The 13,997-nt window shown below is 34.9% G+C and overlaps 1 long non-coding RNA gene across 1 annotated transcript; it reads right to left on the minus strand.

Moving 5' to 3' along the window:
* Nucleotides 1-10,833: 10,833 nt before the first annotated feature.
* Nucleotides 10,834-11,488, minus strand: LOC120069505. Its single transcript, XR_005479560.1, has 3 exons — nt 11,464-11,488; nt 11,157-11,209; nt 10,834-10,946 (listed from the first exon to the last, which is right to left on the minus strand). It is a non-coding gene; the product is annotated as an uncharacterized LOC120069505 (long non-coding RNA).
* Nucleotides 11,489-13,997: the final 2,509 nt, after the last annotated feature.

Raw genomic sequence — 13,997 nt, forward strand, 5'->3', positions numbered from 1 at the left:
CTAACTGCTTGTCTCATTTCCCATGGGACTAACCGCTTCTAATATCCAAGTTGTTACACCACTCCCAACATACCTGCTAGCTTAGTCAGGGAGATGGTGTGAAGCAACAGACATCGTCCTCACTCTAACGATACCTGTTGACCCTACTGAAGCGTTGAACCTCATAAACATACTAATCTTAGATTATAAAAATATTTTACATGTAACACTACACAGTGGAACCCCTGAAAACCTTTAGCACCACATGAAATGCAGTCCTGACATAACTCGGTTTGGAAAATAACCTGATAGAGATATCACAACCAAAAACATAACCAGCTGGGGTTTACACAACCATGATATCTAGTGCTTACACAACCATAAACTATCCAGTTCTTCCAGAGACATTTACAATACAAACAGACATAATGTACAACTCCACCCACATATGGAGCTTGATCTGGAAGCTTTTAGCAGAAAACAGACTTTAGTAATTATCAGGCACTGGGAGCTCGATCTCTACTTGAAAAGTGGGAAAACATTGTGAAAGAGTGAGCTACGAAGCCCAATGAGTAACTAAATTTAAAACTGTAAATTCGTAAATCAGAACACGTGATAAACCTTTAAACGTATTAATCTGTTCAATCAAAGCGTTAAACATAAATGTGTAATGCTCAAAGCTTTCTCAAATATTCTGCAAGTACGTCATCAAAATCTAGCAAGGCATATCAAGTATATAAAACATTTTAACTAACATGACAAATCAACGTTGTGTAGGGCACGCCCAGTACAATCAATGTTTACTAGCTCTATGATGTAGTGGGGCCCGCCCAGCACTACCATCGTCTTTGTCGAAGTGGGGCCCGCCCAGCACTCACGACAGTATCGTTGTCACGAGTACACTCAACGTCAATAACGGAATATAACATGTGTGCACATCGTACCATATAGCCTCGGGCTCAATATCTCAGTCATGTAGTCAATAAAAGTCTCAGAAAATCATATGAAATATACTAAAACATGCCTGCTTATCTTTATCTTTCGTAAAACTCAAGCTTACTCAACTTGCTCATGAAGAACTGAAAATCTCTTAACAGTACTCGCTAATACATACTTTACTTTAAATGATATCGTTTCAACTACTCTTCAGGAATTCAATAATCACGTGCTCGTATATAAACCTCATTAGAAAATCTATGCTCAAAACTTATGCTTGAAACCATTCATAGAAATCATGTATCATTCATACGTTCATATTCAAGAATGTAAACCATTTAAGCATAAATTACAGTTTAGAAATCATTTTCAAAATTCGTTTTGTCACTCACAGTCTTGGCTAGTTCCCTGGTCTGCAGACTTGGCCTATTTCCTCTTGGCCTGTCAAATAAGCCAAAACCGAGCATCAGAACTATAAATCATCTTGTCTTTCCATGCTCATGAATTCTAAATTCTAGAAATAAAATCATACTTCACACTTTTTTTCCAGATTTTTCAGATTCAATACCCTAAATTTCAATACTCATAACTTCCTCAATACTAGACCAAAATTAATGTACTATATATCAACCTCTTCATTTTGGAACCCTCTACAACTTATCTGAATGAAAAAAAAATGAGATTCCTAACGAATTTGTCCAGAAATCCTCCGAACACAGCAATTACAGATTCGTGCTTCTCTGCTACCCTCTATATTTCTCCTAAATTAAACCTACTTCTAGTCGTTTTTGGCCACGAATTCTTCATGTAAGTTATAGGAAATTGAATAAGCTTTCAAACCATACCCAATTGAGCTTCTAATTCAACCTGTACACCTTAGAATGTTCGAAATACCAAAGAAAATCTTAGATCCTTCTGATTTGCACGAAAATTCTGTGCTATGTATTCTTTTTAAAAAACTATTAACTTATCATCAGATTTAGCTCAATCTTCCTTCATGAAATTTGTTAGAAAATGGATTAGCTTTCAAGGAAGTCAGACCTCACCTCTTAGTTCTTCTTATGTAGCTCAAACCGACTTAAAAACCAGAGATAGGCAGGTTGAAACCAGATTCTTCTATGGTTGCACTTTCATGAACTTTTTCCTCCCTTCTTCAACCTCTAACCTGCAGCAAGCTTCTTCTTCCTCTTCCTTCACTCTCTCTCTCTCGAAATGCTCTGAAAATCTGATGGGAAATGATGGAGAAATGGGCTGAAATGAGTTAGGCGGTGGTGCGGAATGGGTTTCCATTTCCTTTCATTTTTTTTCCCTTTTTCCTTTTCCTTTTCTTTTCTTTTCTTTTCTTTTTCTTTATTTCCTTTCTTTTCTTTTCTTTATTAATAAATTCTAAAATTATCAAAGACAACTTCAACCAAAAGCTTTGTCATTTTTCTTCAACAATGGAACAACAATAACTTGAATCCAACATCCTAATATATGTGATAAGAGTAAATAATCCAAGGAAAGTCTCAGGTTTACAAAGATGATTCATGAATATGCTTACTATATACATAAATATAACTCTTATATTTCATGATGCATGTGCATGTTCTCTTATAATTTAATCATGTTTTATTATAACACTTATTATACATGATGCATGAATAATGGCATAACCTAAGGTGGGTTTCAAAACTATATGTCATACACTAAGGCATATAAACAACATACATCTCATTTATATTAAACAAAAATTGATGAATTAGGATAATTAGCCTCAAATCCTCAAAACCAAAGCTAACTATTATAAATATCAAAGAGTCTCCAGTTCAAATAGGTGAACCTGGTCTTGAACTGTCTGGGTGATGAAACGCGACTCCATTGATCGTGTACAAAACTCCTTGTGATCGCTTACACGAAAGAGTAAATGCTTTACTCAGTCGTTTACCAATGCTTCCTAAGCTAAACGATCGTTTAACAATGATCATGTACCTTTACTATGCGATGAAGCATGAGACACGCGATCGTGCAGTGCGCAACGTACAAAGCAAGCCTTAAACAATCATTTAAATGACAACGATGCGGTGAAGCACAATCATCTAAACAATCGTTGAGCAAGCGCGAGGTATCGCATACCAAGTGATCGTGTAGTCAGTGCGATGAGGCATGCTAACTACACGATCGTTTAGTGCGCACGCTTTTTATTAAACGATGAGCATCAAATGCTCTATACGATTGTCTACTCCAGCATCTATGCAATCGGGCAACCAACGCTACGCGATAGAGCAAACACTTTACCCCATCGTTTAGCTAAACGATAGTTTAGTAAATACTACATGATCGCGCAGAAAATTCTATACGATCGTTTAGCCAACTTCTGACGATCGTTTACCTGAGGCTACACGATACGACCAATCTTTGGTATTCTTCCTTTCTGAAAACCACATCTCCATGCTTCAAAACTTCATCACGAACGACTCAACAAACTTAAACAATTTGAATTACAGACTTAATTGCTTGTTAATTATGCCCAAAAGCACAAGGACCCTTATAAATTAACACTTTGTAATTGGAAAGAAAGCTTTAAATAGAGGTAATTAACCCGTAAACATTCATCAACAACCATCCACAAACGCATTTAACACTTAAACACTATGCAGAAAATCCACCACGACTGTAAAAGAAGTTCAAAATAGAAGTGAAATTTGGAATATTAGAACAACCTGGCTCTAATACCAATTGAAGGAAATCAGACATGAGGATTTCCATGAGCAACGGAAGAATCATTCCAAATTCCATTTGAAATTGAACATCAACAATTACAGTACAAGAAAGAAACTAATAGGTCATGCACAACAAGAAATTACATCATGCTTTAAGAGAGAGTCAAGGGATAGAATATGCATACCTTTGAAGAAACATTCTTCAGACTCCTCAATCAAACTCCAAGCGTCCAAGATAGCAACTCAGCCCTCGAACACAACGATCGGTACACAACACGAGCAACAACGAACACGAACCCAACGAACGACTTCCAGAACCTCAAAATCAATTAAGTTGAGTGAAGACACCACCACAATGATTACCTTGATATTCTCGGTGTGAGAATCTAGGAGTTGTGGGCTCTGTATGGACTTAGTTAGAGGAAGAGACTGGAGGAACAACAATCGTGTAGATGATTAAGCAAGTGGGAGATGACACAGTCTATCGNTGTGGGCTCTGTATGGACTTAGTTAGAGGAAGAGACTGGAGGAACAACAATCGTGTAGATGATTAAGCAAGTGGGAGATGACACAGTCTATCGAATAGACGATGTATTCAATTGTGTAGAAGCTTGCAGTCTATCGTATAGACAATGCCACACGGTCGTTTAGTTACGACCAGCTGAATGAACTATCACATAGTTTTAGTCCATGATCGTTTAGTCTCTCTATGAGTTATCGCTTAGTAAAACAATTTCACTTGATAGCTTTCTCCGTGAGTTTCTTTTCGAATCAAGTAACAACTAATTTTAGGAAAACATTTTTCCTTTTATCTCACGGTTACAATAAAACCACCAATAACCTCTCACTCAATTGGTTATTAGAGAAAAAGAGATAATTATCAAATAATTAGTATTATTATAAATAAATATGATAACCAACTTACCATATTATATTTATAACCTATAGTTTTAATATTTCATCTCATGAAGCATATAAACCATAGATCTTTTTCTATTTTATGGTACTTAATGTAAATCATAATTACATTAATCCTCCACTTGATGTATCTCATACATCACACCAATTATATCATATATAACTGAATTTCCTCTTGAACATTTCAAAGTAACACCAAAAACTGATTCCCAACTTGAATCCATTGAGCTACCAAGGGGACCTTATCGACCTATAGCTTGAAGCTCCAACGGTACGTGAATGACTAACTAAACTCTTTAATCACGAGATCCACCATTCGTTTACTGTCGGGCACTCTACTAAAGACCGATAGCTGCAGTCTGCTCACTACAGATATATTTTGTGTCCATATCAACCAATCAATAGTGCAATAACCCTTCACATATCGCTTGTAAGAGTAGTTGGGCCAATTTACCATTTTGTCCATGTAGTTACATCTAAGTCCTTAAGTACCACTGATTCCTCTAATGAACATAAGTCATAGTCCTACTATGACTGAGTCCTCTCTTCCAAAGAGCGGATGTGGCCAGTATGTTCAAGACCCGAAATCAGCCCTTAAGGGAGCAATCTATCTATTTACCCCTACTTCGGGGAAGGAGTGAATTCCATCTTGTGTAACTGAGTTCCCAACACCTAAAAGAGTAGGCTTGTTGAGTTGGCAATCTGGCCATTCTCATCCATACTTGTAATGACCCAACCCCCTAGGACTTAAGTTAGGTCGTTACTAAATACATGCATGCATGGAACTTAAAACGACACTCTTTTATGGTGAAATAAATGCTAAATAAATAGGGTAAGTGCAAAAGGCTTTCACTAAATTCAAATATTAAAAAAAACAATAGGGTACCCATAAATCATAAATGATAATAAATAAGTCTGAAAACGATTCTTAATAGTAAGTTTTCAAACATCAAAACTGAAAGTTAAGAAAAACATGAAAAGAAATCTAAATCTCATGAGCGGAAGCATAAAACTAGTCCTAGTGGCTCGATCACGAATTCCACTTGTCCATTGCCGGTGCATCTCTACCCTTACTTGAAACAACAATGTAAGAAAGAATGAGTATAAAATACTTAGTAAGTAACCCCACTACTAGGATCAGGTTAGGCATCTATGTCCTCTAGATGCCTACCTCTGGTGGAACATATAAACTGTCTTAGTTCTCATGGGACACATACATACATGAAAAACTGAGTTCTATCCTACTATAGCTAAACATGCCCACTACCTCTAGTGAATCCCGAAGGAAACACAATCTGGTGAATCCCGAAGGAAACACAAACTAGTGAATCTCGAAAGAAACAAAAACTGGTGAATCTCGAAGGAAACACATTATCTGAAGAATCCCGAAGGAAACACAAATTAGTGAATCCCGAAGGAAACCCAAACTGGTGGGCATTCTAACTAATCAGTAAAATCACTATCATAATATCGACATCACAATCTCAACATGGTTCTATAACATAATATACATCTCATCATCATGATTCTACAATATACATATAAATTTCTTCATCATAGCTTTACAACATATGTATGCATCTCATCCTCCTCAGATTCAGCAGGATCTCCAATAAATACTCAAATCATACTAGTATTCAAACATCTCTATGCGCAACTAGCCTTTTAAACTCTCATATCAGAAAGGCATATATAAACATCAAACTATCAATATATCCTCAGTAAATCATGTTTGTCAATTCCTGACTCCAGTCATTTCAAACGTCAGTCAATGAAGGTAGACATAAATATCATGCTAAGTAATAATCCTCAATAAATCATAATTATAATTTTTGGGCACTAGGGTGGTTCCAATAGTAAGATTACTTACCTCAACTTGGTAAAAAAACACAAAACAAAATCTCCTTAGAACTTCTTTAGCACACTTGAATCAACCTAAAGTTGTGGCTTGGTCCAAGACAAATTTAAATACTCGATTTAATTAGCCAATCGATCTTCACCAATTTTTTGCAAAAAAAAATGGTATCTAGCTTGATAGTCAATGCCTCAAAAATTCCAAAACTTGAATCTAAGTTTCAAACCAAAGAGAGGTTACTAATTTAACCCAAAACCAAAGTAGTGAACTTCACCTCCCAAATTATAAGGAAAAATAAGTCTTGCCCAAGGTTTTTCTCAAAATTCCGGCAAAGATCGGGGCAATGGCGGCCGACGGCATGTCGACTTGATGCTGCCATAGATAGGTAGTGTGTGTTGCTATCGGACGACATAAATTGTTTAGACTAGCGGTTGGTAGTGAGGGTCTTGCATGAGGAGGGTTTGCGAGAGTGGGAGAGAAGGGGAATTTCTAGTTTACATATTTTATTCAGTAGTGATTACGAAAGAAACTAGAGCTTTAAACAACGATCCAACCGTTCAAAATGAAACTCTATATGTCTCGAACAGACTGACCAAATTTGAGTACGATCCAACAGTTCAAACTCTAACAATCGACAATTTTGTGGAAGCTGTCGCTGAAAAACCGAATTGCTTTCTCCCTAATTTTTTACCTCTTTTCACTCTCATTTAATTTCCAAAAACATCTCAATTCTTTTATTTTTTTTTCCAAATTTTGAAAAGATAAATAAAATATTTTATCACAATATCTCCAAAATCTTCAAAGATTCTATTAAATTTAAAAATCAATTAACTTTTCAAATTATCTTAATTTAGGCTTCAAAAACAAAAATTAAATGGCATAAGATCCATCAATTCGATACAAATTAAATCATTCCAAATATATAAATCAATTCAAAACCACATGAAATTAATTATCTCTTTTAATTTTTTTTTAAGTTGGCCCTAAAATCCAAAATCAAAGGGAAGCAAAATTCAATATGGTAGTATGCGGTCGCCTTGTGTATGTGTATGCCATCCATCATCGCATAGACAAGAATAGAGGCTTAGATGTAAGTCCTATAGACACCATCGCATACATCGCATGCGTTCTAAAACTAGAAGTCGTAGCATTTTCATTGAGAGATGACTTGTTATTGTATGTATGTAGCATGATCGCATAACATGAACGCAATCTAAGGAAGTGTTAGCTAAATCCCTTCTCAACCCATTCCCCCACATACACTCTTTTCCCAACTTCGCCGCATAAACCTTATACTGTAAACAACATACCAACCAACACATTGATTTATTTGTTACCGCAAAGTAATCGAAAACTACCATTGCATATTGTTCCTTAGTCCCTGTGTTTGACCCTGGGCTTACTAGGTAATTCAGAAGGATTTATACTTGGATCCTACTGAGAAAACTTGCATGCACAACACATATTTCACCATCGCATTCTACACCATTATTTCATCGCATTAACAATACGCATCAATTTTTTGGCACCGTTGCTGGGGACTACGGCAATACAAGCTAACGGTAACTTTTTTATTTTCTTTTCAACTTTCAATCTCTAGCGAATTACGGCCCAGAGATTGAAAGAACGTTCCGACGAAGATTGAGAAACAACCGCCAACAACAATAAGACAGGACTCCAAGAATGGCGGAACAACCGGAAGAAAGGGCTGCAAATGCAAATAATATAATGGCCAACCCCATCCTCCTGGCAAATGACTGCAATAAACCCATTCGGGACTATGCATCGCCGAACCTATATGATTTCTCCCCAGGAATCATGAGGCTAGCTCTGGACGGCTCGAGGTTTGAAATGAAACCAGTTATGTTGCAGATGATTCAAACGGCCGGACAGTTTGGTGGAAGGCGTGGCAAGGATCCGCACGCCTATCTTCGGGGTTTTATTGAAATCTTCAACACTTTTGTTTTCCCAAATATCTCCGCTGAGGAGGTTTGACTAACATTGTTCCCATTTTTCTTATGCGATCAAGCAAGGAAATGGGCTTATTCTCTCGAACCAGGGGAGATAACACCGTGGGAACAAGTAGTGGAAAAGTTCATGAAGAAATACTTCCCCCCAATAGAGAACGCAAGAAGGAGGAAGTTAATTACGAATTTTGAATAGGAAATTGACGAATCGCTCAGTGACGCCTAGGCGAGGTTTAAGAGGCTAGTAATATGATAAAAGAGTCCAAAGGGACTTCTGCATCTTATAGAAAAATCCTTCCTGTTGTCTCTTATAGCACAGAAATGAAGAATCATTATGCAAAACCCTCTCCTCCAGATCTAGGATGGGATGATTTTCATCCATATCAAAAGACTTATGATGGAACCTCTATTATAAGCTGGAACATTGATGGATGTTCTGATCAGCAAATGATAAATATTTTCCAAGAAATGCTTCTAGCTGCTACCACCTATAGCACTAGAAAAACTGTTCTAAGCACCGCTCAAATTCTGGTTTCAGGATTCATAGGAAATCTGAGGAGCTGGTGCACAATCAACTTTCTGAACAAGAAAGCATACTATCCTAACTGCCACAAAGACAGTTACGGTAAAGCAAGAAGGAAATCCACGAGCAGGAATTGCCCCAATGGAGATATTGTAAAATGAACTAGATATGGTTAACTCATTGGTATACACTGCAATGAAACACTTTGTAGGACGAGCAGTAATCTATAGTAATCAAGCTGCTGAAGCACTTCTCAAGATGCGTTGCAGAAAGATGAGTGATTTCAAATGGTACAAGGACGTTTTTATGGCGAGACTTTATAACCTTACATCCTGAAGAGAAGAAATCTGAAAATGAAAATTCGTAGAAGGATTACCTTCTTATATTGTCGAAAAATTTTATCACACTATAACAAATTCGAGCTTTAATGTCGGTTGGCAACCGACATTAAAGATAGTATTATTAAAGCCCTTTAATGTTGGTTGCCTTTAATGTTGGTTTTAAATTGACATTAAAAGGCTTCAATAACACCAATAACATAGCCTTCAATGTCGACTGCAGCCGACATTAAAGCCTGTTTTTTTGTTTTTAATTCTTAACCGACATTGAAGCCCAAATTTGTCCTTTTTTTTAAATTCCATTGCCGAATCCATTTTTTTGGTCAAATAAGTTAAAAACAACATTATATGTCTCGTGTTGGGTCAGGAAATGTCCGTGTTTTATATTAAAAAGTATAAAAAAAAATTGCATGGCGAGCCCATCAATATTTGTCTTCCACCTATGAAATTTATCACAAACAAGAATCAATATTTCCAATCCATTACATATACTCATCAATATTTGTCTTCCACCTATGAATTTATCCACCAAAATTTGCAAAACAATACCAGAACCAGACTAATAGAATACAGCTTACATCAAAGCCATCATTTCTCTCATTCACAAATATCAATTAGTACTAATTCCATGAATAAACAAGAATACAATACTAGAATCACAATACCATGAATACAGCTTCCAATAATAAATAGATCATGTCTTCCACCTATGAATTTATCCACAAACAAGAATCACAATACCGAGAACTAGACTTTCATAGAATACTTACACCAAGCCATCATTTCTCTCATTTCACAAATATCATATTAGTAAATTCCATTCAACAAGATCATGGTTAAATAAATTTACATTCATTCTAAGCTAGCATTTACATTCTATTGAGACAAAAAAAAAAAGAATTATATCCTTACCACATCGGCCAACAAAACTTGCCCATTGGGTCCGAATTACGTCGATCTCTCCTTGCGTATATGCATCTTTTGTATTGACTACAAAAGGGAAAAAAAAAAGATAAATTCAACATATGTTTACGTCCATTTATTAAATTAAAGCTAGTACTATATAAAAATAAATAATTTATGTACGAGGCTAGCATATTCAACTAAAAAGTTTACATTATCCATATAACTAAAAAGTAAAAAGCCCCCTAAAGCAACACCAAAACTTCAAGCATCTAAAAAGCACACCAATGGATACAAGACTTCAATCAAATGAAACCACAAAAAACATCTCCAACTAAAAGATGCTATCGAGGGTCAATCCTAGATAATGAAGAATTTGATTCAAATTGACGAAGAAGCACAATAAATGGTTAAACAAGAAGTAACAAAAGATTCGACAATGATAATGAAGAATTAACCTAACCCATAATGCATGAATAACCCACAAACTACCATAATGCAACCGGATTCATTTAGACAAATAATGCTTAAATATAAACTACCAAAGGATGCCTAAGAAGTTCCACTATCATAAACCAACCAAACCATAAACTACCAAAGGATGCCTAAGAATCTATTCCAAAACTTTAGAACAAATGGACTTTTAAGATAAGCATCTTATAAATATTACCTTGTACTTGTTATTAATGTTGTTATGAAGTCCTTTTTGTGTTTGGTGCATCTTCTCCACTTCTCAACATTCTTAAAACATGTCCAATGCAATCTTCCTATCTTCCTTCCAAATCCTTAAGAATCAAAATTTAGCCTTACACATCAAACTTGAACCTAACGAAATGAAAAACTTAATTCAAAGTCATTTCATTATTACTCAAATGAGTTAGCTCCCAAATTCTAATTCGACTAGTTTCCAAAAGAATCTTACTCTAAAATAGTTTCGTATCCACTCACAAAGGCTAAGAAGAGACTATTTTGAAAAAAAAAAAGAATCGCCTTGTCAAGAGAGAAGAAAAAAAAGAAGATAAGAAAACAAGTAACCTATCTTCTATATGGTTCAATCACCACAATATTGCTCATTTCTCTTGTATATCCTGTACAAGTGAAAAAAAAGTGTAACAACAATTAGTAACCTATCTACTATCGAGATAATTTTGATCAAAAAAAGAATTGATCCTCATAGATTTAGCTAGTTTATCTAGTTGCAGTTTAACTCTCAAAGCATAAGAATATTATATTTTTCACAAAGGGACTTGAGTAAACAACAAAGTATCTTCTTGAGTTTGTTTTAGTAACTCACTTCTTTCCCAACCCCAGAAGAATAGCAATTGTAAGCATAATAAAGTACCTTCTTGAACTGAGACATTTGCATCCCATGTGTTGCAGCACATCGACTCTCTCATGATTTTGTTCCATGCTTGATTATGACATCCCATTCTTCCTCAAGTGTATTTAAAAGTGTTAAAACAGTAACTATTTAAAGTGAAACTGACATTTTATCTTACTTTTATCTCTCAACAAAATTGTAATATTTTTCCCTTTCTACTTCTCAAGAAATCTCAACTCTTCTCGTGGACGTAGGCACCTCTTGCCAAACCATGTTCAAATCTTGTTGTCTATTTCTCATCCCTTACCTTGCATGCGTAAATCTGCATTATAAGTCTTTTGATCTTAAAAAAATCACCATTATTGCTAAGCATTGAGAGCTCTCAAACTTTCTCTTCCTTCTTTGTACAAAATAATTTCATTTTTCCTCGACATTCAAACACAAGATAGAATCACCAGCAAACAAATCAATTATGATCTCAACATCTTCTTTTCATTTAATAGAAAACTACTATTCAAACACAAGTTAGTTTCAAGGTGATACTGAGGAGCATATTTTATACTTCACTTGTTCCTTAACTGAAATTTCAAAAATCAATGGTGCACTTTCTCTAGTAAAACTCGTAACTAAAGGATGCTTATTAGCAAATAGAAATTCAACAATTGTAGACTAGAAAACTCATCATCTGCAACAAAAACAAAAACAGTAAATTACAATCCAACAAAATAAAACTCTCATATAACATTGAGCAGCCCAATATAATCTTCTAAGCAAAACACCCTCACATTCCACTCTTTTTAGTTATTAGTCATCAAAGATTAATCCAAACAATTACACTTAATCAAAACTACGATTATCATAACTTCAAGATAGTTATAGCACACAATCTAATCCTACAGTTCATAATAATATGATAAAAAGAAAATAAGTGGGTTCATTCTTCAGCAAACAATTCTCCCCAAGTCATGTACTGCGCAACTGTTTTACCTTTCTTCTGGACTCTATTCACTCATTTTTAAGTCGCCACCACCAAATACAATACCCATCGAATAAAGCTTTAGAATTTCCTTTTTCTCGAACTGAACAAAGCCTACTCCCCATTTCACTTTTTTCGCCGCTACCACCAACAAGCCTGCTCTGAAGTCAGCGAGTCGCCGGTCTTCTCTCTCCGCGAAGAGCGCAGACCATCGGTTGCTGGAAATGGACAAGGAGAGGGCAGTCGGGGAAGGTGTTGGCCGGATGCTTGGCCGGGTTGTGGGTTTTGTATGGAAGGAAGAAAGGAGTCACATTTTGGAAGGGTTTCGCGTAGGTTTTTGGGTGAGTGGAAGTCTGGGAATGAAAGGAAAATAAAATTGGGGGGGGGGGGGGGGGGGTGAAGCGGGAAATGAAAAAGATGGGGGGGAATGGGTTTTGGTTCTTTTAATAAAAAAAAAAAAAAAAAAAAAAAAAAAAAAAAAAAAAAAAAAAAAAAAAAAAAAAAAAACAAAAAAAAAAAAAAAAAAAAAAAAAAAAAAAAAAAAAAAAAAAAAAAAAAAAAAAAAAAAAAAAAAAAAAAAAAAAAAAAAAAAAAAAAAAAAAAAAAAAAAAAAAAAATGAAAAAAAAAAAAAAAAAAAAAAAAAAAAAAAAAAAAAAAAAAAAAAAAAAAAAAAAAAAAAAAAAAAAAAAAAAAAAAAAAAAAAAAAAAAAAAAAAAAAAAAAACAAAAAAAAAAAAAAAAAAAAAAAATGAAAAAAAAAAACAACAAAAAAAAAAAAAAAAAAAAAAAAAAAAAAAAAAAAAAAAAAAAAAAAAGCGGATTTTAATGTCGGTTTTTTAACCGACATAAAGGTATACATAATACAATTTCGTTTTAAAACCGACATTAAAGATTCGCTTTTTTTAAAAAAAAAAACAAAACCGACATTATACATCCGGTTTCACTTTTTTCAACTGACATTAAACCCCAAAATTCTTGTAGTATAGAAGATGTCTAAGATGTTCGAAGGAAATCAAATCAACTGGAATTCTCTCACTTACGGAGACATTACCAGTAACATTCAAGCACTATGCTTAAGTCTTTGTACAAACAATAAGCATAATCAAGGAATCATCAAAGATGCATATTATCAAAAGGAATGAGGGACTTTCTGCAAACAATACGACGTTGAACAAGATCTACTGCCTTCAAAACCAAAGAAGAAATCTTCTATCAAATCCTACAGCAAAGGACGATGAACGAAAGACGAAGAAAAACCCCGAAAGAGGAAGTACTAAAATAGAAATAAGAAGTATTCCAAAAAGAAAGAAACCACTTGTTCCCGATGGGTCATTATGCTAATAAATGCCTCTTGATAAAAAAAAAAAAAAATCAACAGCCTAGAGATTGACAATGACCTAAAAAATTCTCTTCTCTTTGCCATCCGTTTTGAAGATGACATTTCTATATAGAAGAATCATCTTCCGAGGGACTAATCAATGAAGTTGTTTGTGATTCCTTCTCTGAAGGATATTCTTCCGATTCCTCTCAACTTTCAGAAGAGGCTGTCCCTTGCACAGGATGTATCAATGTTTTAACA

Source organism: Benincasa hispida, unplaced genomic scaffold, assembly GCF_009727055.1.
Source record: "Benincasa hispida cultivar B227 unplaced genomic scaffold, ASM972705v1 Contig446, whole genome shotgun sequence".
Lineage (NCBI taxonomy): Eukaryota > Viridiplantae > Streptophyta > Magnoliopsida > Cucurbitales > Cucurbitaceae > Benincasa > Benincasa hispida.